The 19,074-nt window shown below is 41.7% G+C and overlaps 2 pseudogenes; both read right to left on the bottom strand.

The window, feature by feature from the left end:
* Positions 1-1,850: 1,850 nt before the first annotated feature.
* LOC133367878 (olfactory receptor 1G1-like) lies at positions 1,851-15,249 on the bottom strand (annotated as a pseudogene).
* On the bottom strand, positions 12,742-13,662 carry LOC133367877 (olfactory receptor 5A2-like; annotated as a pseudogene).
* Positions 15,250-19,074: the final 3,825 nt, after the last annotated feature.

The raw sequence follows: 19,074 nt of genomic DNA, 5'->3' as shown, positions 1-19,074 counted from the left end.
TGAGCAACACGGAACCCATCCATGGGAGGAATGGGAGTGAGGAACAAGATGTAGATAGCCTTGCCTTCATCTTCTATGATAGTTCACCACCTCCCCATGGCTATACCTCCCTTTACCCATGATCACTGAGTTTAGGGTGGCATCACCCATGCCGCTCCTTACTAGGACTCCTCCTAAACACCTGATATGGACACAACAAAAGCCCACCAACAAAACCTACCTGAACCAATTATTCCAGTAGGCCTCTGAAAGAATTGGGAACAGTCACACCCTCTCAATATCTTTCACCCAAGGCACATCTACTCTCCCTCCCATCTCACACCCAGGGAGGGCCCACCTTCTGCCAGTTGCAGACTCTCACTCTAGAGGCATCTGGCAACTCTCTCCTATCATTCAGGCTCCCACCCTGCACAGGCGTCATACACCCTCCCCACTACCAATCTTCTCTAGATAGTTTTTTTAAAAAAAATAGAAGGGAGTAGCACCCGCACCCTCAGGGACAACCCAAGGGACAACCCCCTTTAGTGTCACCCCTTCAGGGGTGACACCCCCAGTAGCAGACCCATTGCCCAAGTGCAGCCAGGCTTTTATGCTCCCTGACCTAGCCAGGAGCTGATGCAAGAGACTACAAAATTGATTGCAGCTTCTCTCTGGATTCAGGGTCAGTCTAATCCTTGTAGCACTTACCAGGGACCTCAGCTGTCTCGAGAGACAGCAACCCAGAGGAGCAAGCAAGCAAGCACCAGATGCTCAAGTACTCACTTCCAGAGCTAGTCTTCTTCAGTTCCCCAGTTCTGTAGCTGTTAATTTAGCACATTGCCAGGACACCTTAGCACTTGAACAGAAGAAAAGTGGGTCAAAGAAAATCCAAACATTGTGCAATGAAAAGTTTCAGGACTTTTGCTAGTAGCTATGGACCATACCCTGATTGATCAAGTTGCTATGCGATTATCGAGAAGGTTTTGAAGGTGAAAATCAGCTTCAATGAGTGTACATGACCACCCCAAATGGCATCAAAAGTGAAAATCATCCCAAATGCTCATTAAAAAGGTTGTCTGAAGGGCCCCCAAATCGCAAAGGTACTTTTTGGAATCCCTGATCCACCATGCCATGTCTCATGATAGTCACCTCTGCTTCCGCTTGTGTTTCAAGGTCCATACAGTATGCTTGCACACCCCTAACATTTATATCTCAAGGGGGCTTACAATATATTTAACATACAATAAAACAGACAATTGTACATTAGTACTAGTTACTTTACTATAAATATACCTTACAGAAATGCATTTATTTACAATCAATCAATCTTTATTGCCTAGCCATAGGCCATTGCAACACAAATTGGTCATGTATACACAAATTCAAACATATGGCAAAAGATTTAATAAAATAAACAGACAAATAATTTAAAATTTAAAACCCACTATACTACACTCTGGAGTTGAGCTACGTGTGCTGCCCTTACATTTATTTACTATGGCTGTACTCCAGCCACAGGCTCTGGTTCAGATGCAGATCTGGCACTTTGTAAAACATCCTGCCACAAAGTTAGAGACATACATTTCAGTTATACAAAGCTGTTCTCTCTCCCCGCTCCTACAACACACATCTTTTATCAGCATTTTTGGATGTCTGCACTGCTGAGGCATTAGCAAGCACTTCAGAGGTCTCTGTTTGGACTTCTGCCCACCTTATGGAGATCTCATTTTGCATTGTAGAAGCCCAATATCCCTAGGGAACCTGCTTCACTTCAGGATAAGGGATTCATCCAAAATCAATGTAAATCCCTCATATTTATTGCATTTGGAGTAATTATCTATTTATTGTCCACTGATCTACTTAATATTTAATCATTTTACAAAATGAGAGAAATAAGATAGTTTGTATCGTATTTTTTTCTTGATGGCTTCCTTCACTTCCTTGGTCTTCAAGCTGTAGATAATGGGGTTTAACATGGCAGTCAAAATGTTATATTGAACGGAGGAGAGTTCATCCATAATAACTGAGGATGCTGTGTTGGTTCTCATATACCTAAAAAAGTCAGTGCCATAGTACAAAACCACTACAGTGAGGTGGGAACTGCATGTGGAGAAGGTTTTTCTTTTAACTTCTACTGAATGAAGCTTCAGGATAGTAGAAATTATGTGGACATAGGACAAGAATATAACAAAGAATGAAGAAGCCCCTACTGCATTGCCAGTAATGAGGAATGTCATTCTGTTCAAGAATGTTTCTGTACATGATAAAACAAGCAGAGATGGAAATTCACAGCTAAAATGCCTGATAATGTTTGAACCACAGAACACTAGTTTCAACACGGGTAATGTATTTGATAGGGCATAGAAGAAACCAATTGTCCATGCACCTCCCACCAGTCACCTACAAAATGCTCTGTTCATAACTCTTACATTATGCAGGGGCTTGCATATGGCAACATAGCGGTCATAAGCCATTGTTGTAAGTACAAAAGCTTCTGTGCTTCCCATAAGAATGAGGAAAAACAACTGGGCAATGCATCCACCGTATGAAATTGCCTGGCTTCTACAGAAATTCACTAGCAGTTGAGGCACAGTGACTGAAGATAAACAGATATCAAGAAAAGCCAGATGACAAAGGAAGAAGTGCATGGGACTGTCAAGATTATTGTTTCCCCTTATTACCACCATGATCATCACATTTCCCCCCAGGGTTACAGCATATATAAAGAGAAATGCCATGAACAGGAAAATCTGGAGTGGGGGATCATATGAAAATCCCAAGAGAACAAAGTAACTGATTGCAGAGGTCTGATTTTCCATTTTCCTTTTCTACAAACTGTAAAAGAGAGAGAGAGAGAGATCAAATATACTATTACAGTTAGGTTAAATGTACGATTACAGTTAGATTAAACAGATTTTTGAGATGGGACCATTTATGTATATTCTATATGAAGGATTGTCTTTGAAGGATTATATGAAGGATAATCCTTGTCAAGGATTATCAATACCTTGGCATAGTCATTAACCAAAAGGGAGATAATAGTCAAGAAATCAGAAGAAGGCTAGGACTGGGGAGGGCAGCTATGAGACAACTAGAAAAGGTCATTAAATGCAAAGATGTATCACTGAACACTAAAGTCAGAATCATTCAGACCATGGTATTCCTGATCTCTATGTATGGATGTGAAAGTTGGACAGTGAAAAAAGCAGATAAGAGAAAAATCAGCTGATTTGAAATGTAGTGTTGAAGGAGAGCTTTTCTGGTACTATGGACTGAGAAAAAGACAAATAATTGGGTGTTAGATCAAACTTAACCAGAACTATCACTAGAAGCTAAAATGATGAAACTGAGGCTATCATACTTTGGACACATAATGAGAAGACAGGGTTCACTAGAAAATATTATAATGCTGGGAAAAACAGAAAGGAATAGAAAAAGATGGAGTCCAAACAAGAGATGGATCAATTCCATAAAGGAATCAACAGACCTGAACTTACAAGATCTGAACAGGGTGGTTCATGACAGATGCAATTGGAGGTTGCTCACTCAGAGGGTCGCCATGACTTGAAGGCACATAACACACGCACACATATGAAGCAATTTGCTGCAAGCTAGAAAAGGTGACACAATCTGGAGCCGTTAAAATAGTTGTATAGTATATAGTATATAGTATATAGAGGTATATATATAGTATATAGTTGTAAAAAGTATAGAAAGGGATCATAATTCAGTGGTAAAGAAAGTGCTTAGGAAATAGAAAATGGCTCAGAATCCATCTCCACCACCTTTCAAAAAGATCGGACATCAATTAATGGTAAAGACCTCATGGATAGCTCCTTCCAATCAGAGTAAGCAATAAAGGGCTAGACAGACAATGGTCTGTTTCAGTATAAGGAAACATCATATGTTTCACTGCACATCACAATTCATCCATCCTGGCTGCAAAGCATTTTAAGCACATTGTGCAACTGCATCAAGTTTCTGTTCTGCATTGTATTTAAATCAATGTGAATATGTCATTTTGCACATGGAAACCTGTAAGGAACAAAAAGGCAGCAAACTGCTCATTGAGCAGTCTCAACCAGTATCAGTTAAAATAAACAAACAGGATCATTGTATCTGGTTAGCACATTTATGTGACTCCAAAACAATTGCCATCACCTCCCCCTCACTTAATGAAACTCTTTACCTCCTCCCCTCACAATTCCTCTCTTATTTCACCTGAAGATGAACCTTTGAATTCATCTAAAAAAATCACTTTATATGTAAGGTGGTGTCAAATCTGATTAAATGTCTTGGCTTCCTTGTTTCTTCATGAAGGAAGACAAACCTTGTATCTGAGAAGATTTAGGTATAACATTACCTACCAGGGTAAGAGATTCAGCCTATATCAGAAGTGCTTGCTTTGTTGCCATTCTACATCTGCTCTTGTTATGGAAAAAAGAAAGCAATAAAAAGAGTCAGAACTTGTTTGATAAGATCTCATTAAAACAGGAGGGGGGCTGATATGCCCTGCAAGTTATTTTTCTGACTACCTCAAGACCCCACCAATTTTGATGAAAACAGCAAAAAGAAAGCAAAAGATAACATATACCCAGTTCTGAGGTAGGCAGAGGTGTGTGTATGTGTGTGTCCCCTGTGCATGTGCATGAAAGAGTGTGGGGTGGCCACACCCAGTTTTGGCAAAATACACTGGTGGTATATGGAGTGTGGAGGGCTCATTATGGGTCAGTGTGGCCTTCAGGACAAAAAAGGGTTAGCAGTTCCTATATTAAAATATTCTGTATCCATTCTAAAAATGCACAATGTTTGTAGACATCAATCAAGCACCTTTTTTTCTAGAACACAATATTCTAATGGAAGCTTAGAGTTGAACACATACTTCACCAAGCAATAACAGATGTGCACACCTTTCTCTGACATTTCTATTGCATCCAAAAATGGCATGTCCACAACACTTATGTATGATAGTGGATATGTTATTTTTGAAATGGTAGGAACTTCTGAAGTGGGTTTTCCCCACATGGAAGTTCAGATCCTAAAGGTACAGAGGTTTTGGAATAATTCCTTGATGCCATCCTATTTCCCATTCAGATTAGATGCAGTTTATTTTGATACAGGTTAGATAGGTATTTGCTCAGTATCCAATCTAAACATTTCCCTTAACAACCAAGTCTCACTAGTTTTTCCTGCTCTATAAAAACAGAGTCTTGTGGCACCATTAGGAGTAACAAATTTATTAGACATAAGTTTTAATGACCTATAGTCCACTTCATCAGATGCATATAATGTTGTCCTGAGTTAACAGTACCTATATACATGGTTGGGTGGGAGATTGTAAACAGCGAGGTCAGAAGTAAATGTAGTATGGAGAAGCAGACACTGATAATTATGTTAACATCTCCATTCACAAACAAACAAACATGGTTCTCCACGCAAATCCCATCCATCTTATCTAAAACCATGTAGTCCATTCAAACAGAAAAGCAAGCTATTGGGGTCCATATAGGTTTCATTTCTATACTCTCTGGAAATGACTCTTTCTTCAGATGCATTCTAAGTTTTATAAAACTTGCTGCTTCATCTGGGAAACTTACACACAATTACCATCAACTCTGCTTCTTATCATGTCCTGGTCTTCAAAGAATTCATTCATATGTGCAAGATCACAGAAGGAGATATAATACAAAATGTTTTCATGTTGTGTTTCTGCAGTTCCCCCTCCTCCTTCCCATGTATTTTCTTTACAGATACTCACAGAAAATTATCCATGTCAGGATCAGATGAAAGTCTAACTGGAATTCTCTGGAGATTAATTTAGTTCTGAAATGCTGTATTTGCTCTTCTTTGCAGAATATGTAGTAACTCGTTTAAAACATGGTTTTGTAATCCAGTGGCTGTATCTGAAATATCTAATTGTTTCCTTTGCAACAACTAATTCACATAGATGAAAATGTATTTTCTAATCCCCCTTGTACAAGGTAAATATTTCACAAGTTAAAATAAGGAAGAGGAAGTGCCTGCTCCTTTCTTCCCACAGGACAGCTTTCTTTCATTATTTCATGATATATCTAGCTTCATTTTGTGGCAGTTGTTTCAACTTGTTGTCATTTATTGTCAGTCAGACTTTAATGTTTTAACTATAGGTTACAAGAGCTGTCATTTATTTGATTTTTAAAGGCCAAACAGAAGATTCCTATGCTCCATTTTAAACAAACAAACACATAAATAACCCCAAGATTCCGCATGCATTTGAGCATATACTCTCCTACAAAGGGAGAGTGGAAACCGCAGGAGGGCAGAGCATTGTTGGGCTAAGGTACCACTTGCAGTCTTCCTATAGGCATCTGGTTTGTCTGGTATGTGTAAGCTATCCTGCAAAAAAAAAAAATGTTTAAAGGGCAGTGAATAACATTTAGATTAATGAGCTAAGGGCACAATCCAAGATCCTCCAGGATGAAGAGCAAGTTAGTATTGGCAGATCTGCCACTTGAGAAAGGGCCATATCCCTGCCTTAGAGCATTTGCCTTGCATGCCGAAGGTCCCAAGTTCAGTCCTTGGCATCTCCAGGTAGGGCTGGGAGAGAGTCTTGCCTGAAAACCCTGAAGAGCCACTGCCAATCAGTGCAGACAATACTGAGCTAATGGACCTCTGGATTGATTCAGTATAAGGCAGTTTCCAATGTTACAACAAGAGATATGTTGGTTTGGTTTGTTCATCCCACTTTAGATGCAGCTCAGCCAGCTGAGCTGAGACCAGTGTAACTTCTGCCAGCATAAACCCTGAAAAATGGGCTGGCTCAGCCAGCAGTAGCCCTTCCCTGAACAGGGTTTGGATGAGGCATGCTTTACACTACCTTAATTGAAGCTGGCATGAATTATGCTGGATCTGTAGGATTACCCCCTTACTGAGGCCAGAGCTTGGAAAAGTTACTTTTTGAACTACAACTCCCATCAGCCCCAGCCAGCATGGCCACTGGATTGGGCTGATGGGCGTTGTAGTTCAAAAAAGTAACTTTTCCAAGCTCTGACTGAGGCTGGTTTCACACATGGGGGTGATTGCGGTACTTTAATGGATTAAAACGTAATGCTTTCTAACCTGATTTCTAAAATCCCTTTCACACTGCAGTACCTGTTGTGTTAAGGAACAGCAGTTTTTGGAACCAATCTAACTGGTTTTTGTTCTTCACCCATTATACACATGCACACTGTTCCCCAATGTGTAGGAGGTCTACTATCTTGTCCCATTGCCATGCAAACCCTCTTTCTTTAGGATCTGACTTTTTAAATTATTCTTGTTGTATTGACACAGGGGTGTGTGTAGGAAAGTCTGCTGCTATCTGCATTGATTCTGGAATGCCGGTACAATTTTATTCAGGCAAAAAAGCAAAACAAAACACAAATGTATGACTAAAGGGCGGGAATGCATTGCATGCTGGGATGCCTGTCACATTAGTGGCTGCAGCTAGTGAAAAACTCACACAATCTTCCCGGTTACCAGCCTTGCTAACAGATTATTTCTGGAATCATTTATCATGGAAATTAGCGCTAAATTTACAATATATTCCACTAGAATTCTAGAGCTAGCTTGTATATTGTGTGAAAGATCAAATAGCTTGTATGTTGTGTGAAAGATCAAAGAGTATTGGAGGAGCCCAGAACAATAGTTCTGGATGAGTTCAATGTTCATGCTGAAGCTGCCTCTAGTGTTCTGGCTTGGGACTTCTCAGGATCTCAAGTTGTCACCAGCCTGGCACATAGGGCAGAGCACACCCTCAAGTTGGCTTTTGCTCCAGATGGAGGAAGGGGTAGTTTGGAGATGGGGGGGTGGATATCACTCCATTGTCACGGTCAGACCACTTCCTGGTAAAGTTTAGACTTATGGCCCCAATCGTCCCCTGCAGGGGTGGTGAACAGATTAAGATGGTCAGCCCCCAGAGATTAATGGGATCCATTGGATACCTGAATGCCCTGGGGGAGTTTCTTGTAGATAGAGCAGGTAACCCTGTTGAAGCCTTTGTCATGATGTGGAACAGCGAGACACGTCGGGCTGTTGACACGGTTGCCCCCAAGTGGCCTCTCTGGTATTGTGGAGCCCAGTGAGCTAAGGGCAATGAAACAGGCTGGACGACAGCTAGAGCGAAAGTGGTGAAAGACATGAGGCTGATTAGGCATGAGTAAAACACCATAATCATACCTACTGTGTGGCAGTGAGAGCAGTGAAAAAGGCTCACTTCTCTGCCTCCATCACATCCGCAAGTAGCCCTCCACTGGAGCTTTTCCATATTGTCAGGATCTGTTGGCATAAACTCCAGGAAATGGAGTTTTAGACCCTTTGGAGGCCCATGCTGCATCTACATTTACTGTAGTCCCCAGTGAGGTTTCCAGTGCAATGTCTGCTGCAACTTCTTAAGAACATAAGAAGAGCCTGCTGGATCAGGCCAGTGGCCCATCTAGTCCAGCATCCTGTTCTCACAGTGGCCAACCAGGTGGCTGGGGGAAGCCCGCAAGCAGGACCCGAGTGCAAGAACACTCTCCCCTCCTGAGGCTTCCGGCAACTGGTTTTCAGAAGCATGCTGCCTCTGACTAGGGTGGCAGAGCACAGCCATCACAGCTAGTAGCCATTGATAGCCCTGTCCTCCATGAATTTGTCTAATCTTCTTTTAAAGCCATCCAAGCTGGTGGCCATTACTGCATCTTGTGGGAGCAAATTCCATAGTTTAACTATGCCCTGAGTAAAGAAGTACTTCGTTTTGTCTGTCCTGAATCTTCCAACATTCAGCTTCTTTGAATGTCCACGAGTTCTAGTATTATGAGAGAGGGAGAAGAACTTTTCTCTATACACTTTCTCAATGCCATGCATAATTTTATACACTTCTATCATGTCTCCTCTGACCCGCCTTTTCTCTAAACTAAAAAGCCCCAAACGCTGCAACCTTTCCTCGTAAGGGAGTCGCTCCATCCCCTTGATCATTCTGGTTGCCCTCTTCTGAACCTTTTCCAACTCTATAATATCCTTTTTGAGATGAGGCGACCAGAACTGTACACAGTATTCCAAATGCAGCCGCACCATAGATTTATACAACGGCATTATGATATCGGCTGTTTTATTTTCAATACCTTTCCTAATTATCGCTAGCATGGAATTTGCCTTTTTCACAGCTGCCGCACACTGGGTCGACAGTTTCATCGTGCTGTCCACTACAACCCCGAGGTCTCTCTCCTGGTCGGTCACCGCCAGTTCAGACCCCATGAGCGTATATGTGAAATTAAGATTTTTTGCTCCAATATGCATAATTTTACACTTGTTTATATTGAATTGCATTTGCCATTTTTCTGCCCATTCACTCAGTTTGGAGAGGTCTTTTTGGAGCTCTTCGCAATCCCTTTTTGTTTTAACAACCCTGAACAATTTAGTGTCATCAGCAAACTTGGCCACTTCACTGCTCACTCCTAATTCTAGGTCATTAATGAACAAGTTGAAAAGTACAGGTCCCAATACCGATCCTTGAGGGACTCCACTTTCTACAGCCCTCCATTGGGAGAACTGTCCGTTTATTCCTACTCTCTGCTTTCTGCTTCTTAACCAATTCCTTATCCACAAGAGGACCTCTCCTCTTATTCCATGACTGCTAAGCTTCCTCAGAAGCCTTTGGTGAGGTACCTTGTCAAACGCTTTTTGAAAGTCTAAGTACACTATGTCCACTGGATCACCTCTATCTATATGCTTGTTGACACTCTCAAAGAATTCTAATAGGTTACTGAGATATGACTTTCCCTTGCAGAAGCCATGCTGGCTCAGCTTCAGCAAGGCTTGTTCTTCTATGTGCTTAGTTAATCTAGCTTTAATAATACTTTCTACCAGTTTTCCAGGGACAGAAGTTAAGCTAACTGGCCTGTAATTTCCGGGATCCCCTCTGGATCCCTTTTTGAAGATTGGCGTTACATTTGCCACTTTCCAGTCCTCAGGCACGGAGGAGGACCCGAGGGACAAGTTACATATTTTAGTTAGCAGATCAGCAATTTCACCTTTGAGTTCTTTGAGAACTCTCGGGTGGATGCCATCCGGGCCCGGTGATTTGTCAGTTTTTATATTGTCCATTAAGCTTAGAACGTCCTCTCTCGTTACCACTATTTGTCTCAGTTCCTCAGAATCCCTTCCTGCAAATGTTAGTTCAGGTTCAGGGATCTGCCCTATATCTTCCACTGTGAAGACAGATGCAAAGAATTCATTTAGCTTCTCTGCAATCTCCTTATCGTTCTTTAGTACACCTTTGACTCCCTTATCATCCAAGGGTCCAATCGCCTCCCTAGATGGTCTCCTGCTTTGAATGTATTTATAGAATTTTTTGTTGTTGGTTTTTATGTTCTTAGCAATGTGCTCCTCAAATTCTTTTTTAGCATCCCTTATTGTCTTCTTGCATTTCTTTTGCCAGAGTTTGTGTTCTTTTTTATTTTCTTCATTTGGACAAGACTTCCATTTTTTGAAGGAAGACTTTTTGCCTCTAAGAGCTTCCTTGACTTTGCTCGTTGAGCATGCTGGCATCTTCTTGGCCCTGGCGGTACCTTTTCTGATCTGCGGTATGCACTCCAGTTGAGCTTCTAATATAGTGTTTTTAAACAACTTCCAAGCATTTTCGAGTGATGTGACCCTCTGGACTTTGTTTTTCAGCTTTCTTTTTACCAATCCCCTCATTTTTGTGAAGTTTCCTCTTTTGAAGTCAAATGTGACCGTGTTGGATTTTCTTGGCAATTGGCCAGTTACATGTATGTTTAATTTAATAGCACTGTGGTCACTGCTCCCAATCGGTTCAACAACATTTACATCTCGCACCAGGTCCCGGTCCCCACTGAGGATTAAGTCCAGGGTTGCCGTCCCTCTGGTCGGTTCCATGACCAACTGGTCTAGGGAATAGTCATTTAGAATATCTAGAAACTTTGCTTCTTTGTCATGACTGGAACACATATGCAGCCAGTCTATGTCCGGGCAGTTGAAGTCACCCATTACTACCACATTTCCTAGTTTGGATGCTTCCTCAATTTCATATCTCATCTCAAGGTCTCCCTGAGCATTTTGATCAGGGGGACGATAGATCGTTCCCAGTATTAAGTCCCTCCTGGGGTATGGTATCACCACCCACAACAATTCTGTGGAGGAGTCTGCCTCTTTTGGGGTTTCGAGCTTGCTGGATTCAATGCCTTCTTTCACGTATAGAGCGACTCCGCCACCAATACGTCCTTCCCTGTCCTTCTGATATAGTTTGTAGTTCTTGGGAACAGTTTCAGTTGATGCGGCCTGATGATGTGGACAAGGTGCTTGTGATGATGTGGTCAGCAATGTGTCCTCTTGAACCTTGCCCTTCTTGGCTTATTAAAGCTTGCTGAGGTGGTTTGACTAGGTGGATCCAAGGTGCGATCAATCCATGATTACAGGAGGGAGTGGTTCCAGCCACCCTGAAAGAGGTGCTGATCCGACTGCTCCTGAAAAACCCCATTCTGGACCCATTGGTTTTCGAAAATTCCTACTGGTCGCAAATACCCCCTTCTTACAGAAGGTGATTGAGAGGGTTGTGGTGCAGCAATTGCAAGTACTCATGGATGAAACAGATTATCTTGACCCATTCCAGCCTGTGTTCAGGCCTAATTATGGAACTAGTTATGGGACTATGAAACCAGGATGCTGCCCCTTTTGGTCCAATTAAGTTACTCTTCTGCATTAGGTTTCATCACGTCTTTTAGGAAAATGTATATAATTATTTTCTGTTTCTAAAGAAACACTCAGGCAAAGATGTCTTTTAGGAAAATGTATATAATTCTTTTCTATTTCTAAAGAAACACTCACGCAAAGATAAATAATCTTCTTGTTTTTAAGAGAACAAAGAAGCTGTAATTAAGAATACAATGAATTAGACTGCAAACCATCTTCAGCAAGCAAGTTTCAGAGCTTCCCAGAAACAAACATTACAAACACACACCCAAAACATGCACTTGCTAAAAAAAAAAAAATCCATTCAGCTTCAGGCCAAATTCAATGTCACTATTATATAATTTAATGTAAAACATTTATATACCAGTTTCTGAACATAAATTCTTTCAGGGCAGCCTACATATTAAAAGAACATCCTCTGTACAATAATAACATTCTGCCCCTGAAACTCCTAGAGGCAAATTGAAATTAAAAAATCTATAATAAATAGTTCATTAAAAAAAGGAGTAAAGGATCCCCACAGTTGAATGGTATTGCCTATCTAAAAGACATCTGAAATAGACAGGTTTTCACAATGTTCCATAAAAGTGAAATGTGATGGACTGTAAGATGTCAACAGGTCTAGAGATATAGGGGGCCACCGCAGAAAAAGCCCTCTTCCTTGCCCCTGCTAATCGTCTAGTGAATGGATGGCTTTGTGCCCTTTTAGATTGAATGAGTCCTAAAGGAGCTCTCAGCTCTTCTTTTCAATAATTAAATTTTCAAATTCTTCCATGCCAGAGCTGCACAGTGCAGGATGTGGCCTGCCATGTGCTTGATACTGCCTCCCACTGCCATATTTGTAATTCCAAACAGGCAGATCAATAGGGTTTCATTGTAAGCAGTATTCAGAGGGGGTTTACCACTGCCTTCCTCTGAGGCTGAGAGGCAGTGACTAGCCCAAGAACACCCAGTGAGCTTCATGGCTGTGTGGGGATTTGAACCCTGTTCTCCCAGATCATAGTCCAACACCTTAACCACTATACCACATTGGATCTTTTAAATCGGAAGATAATATCAAAAGTTTAGTCTCAATACTTTCCTAAATGCTGCTTTCATTTCCTTGTTCTGTAAGCTGTAGATGATGGGATTTAGCAAAGGCGTGAGGATGCAGTATTGAATAGACAATATTTCATCCAAAAGTACTGATGAAGCTGAGCTTGGCTTTAGATATCGGAAGGAACCTGTTCCGTAGAAGAGAGTAACTACAGTAAGGTGGGAGCTGCATGTAGAGAAAGTGTTACGTCTCCCTTCCGAGGAGTTAATTCTCAAGATGGTGGAGATGATATGAATGTAAGACAGCACCGTGAGGACAAGGGATGCCATCCCAACTGTGTTCCCAGAAATAAAGAACATTTTGTTTGAGAAAGTTTCAGTGCAGGAGAGAGAGAGGATGGAAGGCAGCTCACAACTGAAATGCCTTATGATGTTTGATCCACAGAATCGTAACTTCAACAGTGGCAAGATGTTTGCAAGTGCATAAATGAAACCAAGCATCCATGCACTGGCCACCAGTTTTTGGCAGAATGCCACATTCATTATTTCCATATATCACAGTGGTTTACATATAGCACAATATCTGTCCAAAGCCATTGAAGAGAGAATAAAAACCTCAGTAACAGCTGAAGACAAAAGAAAGAAAGCCTGAGTGAAGCATCCACTGACAGAGATGGTCTTCTGCTTGGCAGTGATGATCTCCAACAACTTTGGGACAGTGACAGATGAATAACACACATCAAGGAAAGAAAGGTGACTCAGGAAGAAGTACATAGGACTCTGAAGATGAGTACTGGTCCTTACAAGCAGCATGATCATTATATTCCCCACCAGGGTTAGCAGATAGATCAACAAGAAAAAGGAAAAGAAGAAAATCTGGAGCTGCAGATTGTTGGAGAGGCCGAGAAGATAAAAGTAGCACTCAGCAGTTTGGTTTCCCATTGGCAATTATTTTGATGATGCACGTCTATAAAATGAGAAAAAGTTAAAAATCAACAAACATGATCATCTCTAGAGAAAAAAACCAATGATTTGGATTGGGGTTATGCTTGAATGTAATCTTCCAACTGACATCTTACAGTAATAGAACTAGAGTTACTTACACTTTAAAAAAGAAAAAGAAAAGATTTTCTGCAAAGCTTCGCCTAAACTGCAATTGTACAGTAATTATAGAGATTTCTGAAAAGGCAAGATATTGAAAGAATGTTGAGGAAATGGAAAATACTCTCACACACGAAGACTATCAATATTTCTTAGACGGGGGTCCCTTTCAGTTTCATCTGGGGTAAAAAAAGGGGGGGGGGAAGAAAGGGCAACACAGTTCCCCAAATTCTCAATGGGTTTCATCTGCCTCTTATTCAATTTTTTTTGAGGCTATGTCTGATAAAGAATCCTCATACTGTGCTACAGTTTGATAGGATGTAAGAAGCAAAACTAACACAATATCTCACCTAAAATCACATTTTGGAGGCAAATAAAGGGAACTTCCTGCTTGGATAAAAGTGACATTTAAAAGCTCAGGAACCTGGACTGCACACCTAAAAGCTACAGCTCTGGCGTCCAATGTAACAGAAAATACTACCCTTCATTTTTTGTCTGGTCTAGGTGGGAAGATGTTATAGGGAGCACCAGTATCAGCCCACTTGGACATTGCAACATTGGAATCGGTACAGCAAAAGTTCCTGTCTGAAGTGCTAAGAGTCCCTAGATCTACCTCTAAGACCATAGTTCATTTAGAGACAGTTTGCCACTCATATATCAGTGGTGTTAATTGGTATACAAGGACATGTGTGGGGGGGACTCTTGGGCAGCTAAGATGTACTTACTTATTTCTATGCTAGTTTTTTCACTGGCCCATTTGTCAGCAAGGAGCTACATAGGAGCCAGAGTGAAGATCTCCAGATGACTATATGATACCAATATTCATACCCTGGTGGCACCTGCAGCCAGATGCTGCTCCAACTTGATAAATAAAGGTTTTCTTATACTCCTGGAAAGACTCCACCCACCCTGTACTGGAGGATCCCCAAAACCTCTCAAGCAATGGAGCAGTCTGCAGAGGAGAATTGGCAAAAAAAAGTGTCTCCCTTTTCTGAAAGCAGAGTTATATCGGCTGCATAAAATAAGCTTTTCTAGAAATGGAGGAGCACAACTGGAATATACCCAACATCCTTGAGTTATCACTGAATTCTGCCTAAAGCAAATACCAAGCCAAATATTCAGGTTTTTGCTTTTTACGACTCCTACTGGTGCTTTGTTTCAGTCTATGGAAGTGGAGAACTGTGACATAACTACATCAATACTGCTTGGTTGATTAGACATTATTTTAAAGAAGAATCTCCATAGTGGCCAGAAGCAGAATATTTTGTGTCTCTGACATGATTGCCACTCTGAATAATATCCAGCCAAGGCACTGAGAAATCACTGAAGCCACCAGACAAGCTCAGAAACGGATTGTCACTTACCTAAAATACATCCACTGTTACTCCAGTTATGCCATACATTTAAAGAATGTTTCAAAGAGAAGTCTCAAACAATTTCATATTCTTTGGAAGAATTAATTTTCCCAAGCCATCTCTACCACAAAACCTGAATCAGAAGAGAAAAGAGGAAACATTATCTCTCTCTGCCTTTTTCATTGAAACTGAGTGCTGAAACGGGGGGCTTAGAGCCCCCCAAAGGCATGCTGAATAAGGTTATTTGCTTTGAAAGAGTCACAGGGATGTCCTGGGTCCAATTTCAGATTGTTCTCATTCCACACTAAGGATTCAAGAGACTTTTATTGAGCAATATGGGGGACTGATGATGTCATTTCGTATTTCCTTCTGGAATTCATCCCAGGACATTTCTCCAAGTAGTCTAGAATCCTATTGGGGAGCCATTTATAATCAAAGCCATTACACTGATGAGTCTGTTCTTCAAGAAAAGAAAAGAAAAACACATACATCAGTTTAATATTAAAGGGAGGAGATGTAAATGTACCAATTACATATGGTATAATATTATAATTATAATTTATAATTTTATATATTTTATTTTTGTTATTTGGATTCCCCTTTTATAATTAAAGAATACATGTACTTCTGTGGTGCCGCTAGCATTTATTTATTTATTGGGGGAGGAGAGAAAACCTTAACTTGAAAGAGATGGGATATTCAAAGTGAGAATGTTGTTATAATCTCCTATGCCAACAACCTAATGTGCGACTGGTCACACTTGATCTGCTAATCTCTAGTTTTAATTTCAACCACACAAATTGGGATGAGAAGGCTAATTAGAAGTTTAGGTAACTTCTGTGGTAAGGAACACCTAGTGATTAATTATGACAAAACGAAGGTGGTAGTTTTTGGCAGGAAGAGGAAAACTCATATTTGGAATTTAAATGACAAAAAGATAGAACAACAGTATAGTATCAGATACCTAGGTTTGACATTTTCTGCTAATCTCATTTGGAAACCCCATTTTTCAGCAGTTAAATTGAAGGCCTCACTTTCCACTCATTTGCTCCTTTGCTTTTATAACATCAAAGGCGGGGGCCTGGTTGCTCCGGTTTTAGAAGTCTATAAGAAAAAAATAGTGCCCCAGCTCCTGTATGGAGCAGAGATTTGGGGGTATGCAAATCTTTCTCCTTTGGAGTTCATTCAGAACTCCTTTCTAAGATCCATCTTGACTGTACCCCAAGGCACTCCAATAGCACTAATGAGGACCAAAACAGGACTTTACTCACTACAATCAATGGCACACTCTGCCCTTGCCCTGTACTGGCTCAAGCTGGCTTGCATGAGTGAATCGCGCCTCCCCAAGAAATGCTTACTTGAGCAAATGCAAAATCCATCTCTGCTTTCGTGGTTCAAAAGGACCAAGATAATACTTGCGATGTGTGGGATAAGCATAGATATATTACCTACTATTCCATCGCAGTGAGCTAAGTCCCTTCTTAAGGAAATAATATATTTGTTATGAGCATGGGGGGGGCTGGAATGGATGATTTCTGTGGGTCACTTTTCCAGCCTCTGATTTGGAATCCTATGCCTGGGAGGCTGGCTCTGCTAGCCAGATGAGTCTCCCTTGTTAATCAAATAGAGTGGCTAGGTAGTTAATGGTCCTATTTAGTTGCCCGGCAACTGGTGAAAGGGGCTAGGAAGATCCTTTTTGTCATTTTAAACTCTACTGGAGGAGAGCCTCCCCCCCACTCCTGGGCGGGAAGAAGTGTGTTTGGAACTGGAAGTGGGTGTACTGGAGAACTAGGGCTGCAGGCTTGCGGAGAGGCTGGCTCCCTGGATCGTGGCGATAGGATGCCCCTGCACCTAGATGGAAAAGCTGGATATTAGACTGCTGATGCCTTGAACCCCTCCATTCTGAAGCTCAGGTTGGAATGTGTGTAAATAAATAAACCATATTTCATAAAGACACCGCAGTCTCCGCTGACCTTCTTCCCAAAGGAAACCAAACCCTGGATGGGCGCAGGGACCCCCTGAAATCTCACCGCTCGGAGATTGGGGGAGGCACGCAACACTGGTGTCAAAAGTGGGATTGAGTTTCCTAAAAGAAGCCTTGGGAGCAAGGTGTGCCTGAGTCAAGATGGAGGGGAGAACAGCATTTCTCCTGGAACAGATGAGATTGATGTTCCAGCTGGACCAGCAGCAAAGGCAGAAAGAACGCCAGGAGGACCAGCAGCAAAGGCAACGGGAGCGGCAGGAGCATTGGAAACGAATGGGAGAGATATTTGAAAGCATCTGGGGAGAGAAAAAGGAGACCCCATGTGAGGAGGTGAGAGCCCTGCCTGATCAGCCACTACAAGGGGTCAAGGGTGACCCAGGAGTCCAGCTGCAGAGCACCCAGATGGAGGTGGCTAAAGAGATCCAGAAAGTGGATGGGCAGCTGGAGGGAGTGGGCTGTAAGGAGTTGCAGTCAGTAGTGGAGGAAGAAGAAGTTTTGATTGTCCAGGAGCCTGCCAGGGGGGGAAACAGCAGAGAGCTGGAAGTGAAGCCCCAAGATTTGAAGGAGGACAGGCTGGAAAAAGAAGAGGAAGATGCCTTTGAAGAAAGTAAAATAGAGGCTGGAGAAGAGATGCTGCTGATAGATTTCTCTGCTCCCTGTGTGCCAGCTGTGGAAGAGAAAGTGCAGGAGGAAGAAAAAGCTTCAGACAAAGGTGAACTAGAGGCTGGAGAGAAGCTGCCAGCGCCTGGAGAAATGGCTGTGAGAGAAAAGGTGCAGCAGGAGAAACCTGAGAAGGGAGTTCAAGTCCAAGAGAAGCTCCCAGTGCCTGGAGAAATGGCTGTGAAAGAAAAGGTGCAGCAGGAGAAACCTGAGAAGGGAGTTCAAGTCCAAGAGAAGCTACCAGCGCCTGGAGAGATGGGTGAGATAAAATCCCCAAGTGACTTTGTCCCTTGGGTGCCCCATAATGGTCTTGTGGGGTGGGATGCAGCTCCTATGATGGGTGCAGTCCTTGGGCGAATTCCAGCAGTCTCCGCTGACCTTCTTCCCAAAGGAAACCAAACCCTGGATGGGCGCAGGGACCCCCGAAATCTCACCGCTCGGAGATTGGGGGAGGCGCGCAACAATATCTTTACTCTAAAAGATGGGACTTGCATGCTGTTACTCATTCGGCCTTCTCCCTATGGTATCCTCTGTTCAAAACAAGTTTTGGGATGGAACATTATTTTGTTTTTTTGAACTACTAGATCTTTAAGAAAATCGTTCACAGCTCTTCGCTTTCAGACAATGCCTACAGCCTTTCTGGAAGGAAGATACACAAATACTCCAATGCATCAAACACTATGTCCATGCAAGTCAGGGGAAATTGAGGACATTGGCCATTATTTATTAACCTGCTTGCTGTATGTCACCCCAAGGCTTAAATTTCTCCAGCCTATTCTTTTAACCCTCTCAGATAGATCAATTATGGAGCAAATCTGCATACTCCTAGCTGGCTTGGATCCATATATAACTACACAAGTAGCCAAATTCGCCTTAGCAGTGGCTAAGATTAGAGTGAGATCCCAAAACCAATCACCTTAACTTGCTTATTTCAAATCTGTAAATGGTTCTAGAATGAACATTTGAATTGTTCAACCTTAATTATTATGTTTTTTAATTTTTTTAAATTCATTTTAGATATCTATATCATACTCTTTGTCGATGTATGTTTTATCTTTTTGACAAGTGTAATCGTTTTATATGTATTGTGGCAGCCAATGGCTATGAACAATAAACTTACTACTATAAAGTATTCAGATCTGCTAATCCTTTGGCAGTTTTGGGATCCTCCTGACAGTGTCATACTTACCAAACTCTGCAGCTATCACAAGGTTATTATTTGTTCTGAGTTATTGTTCTGTAAACTGTTGTGGA

Source organism: Rhineura floridana, chromosome 11 (assembly GCF_030035675.1).
Source record: "Rhineura floridana isolate rRhiFlo1 chromosome 11, rRhiFlo1.hap2, whole genome shotgun sequence".
In the NCBI taxonomy this organism is placed as follows: Eukaryota; Metazoa; Chordata; class Lepidosauria; order Squamata; family Rhineuridae; genus Rhineura; species Rhineura floridana.
Note: the sequence above shows the minus strand (reverse complement) of the source record. Positions and strands in the feature narration are given on the sequence as shown.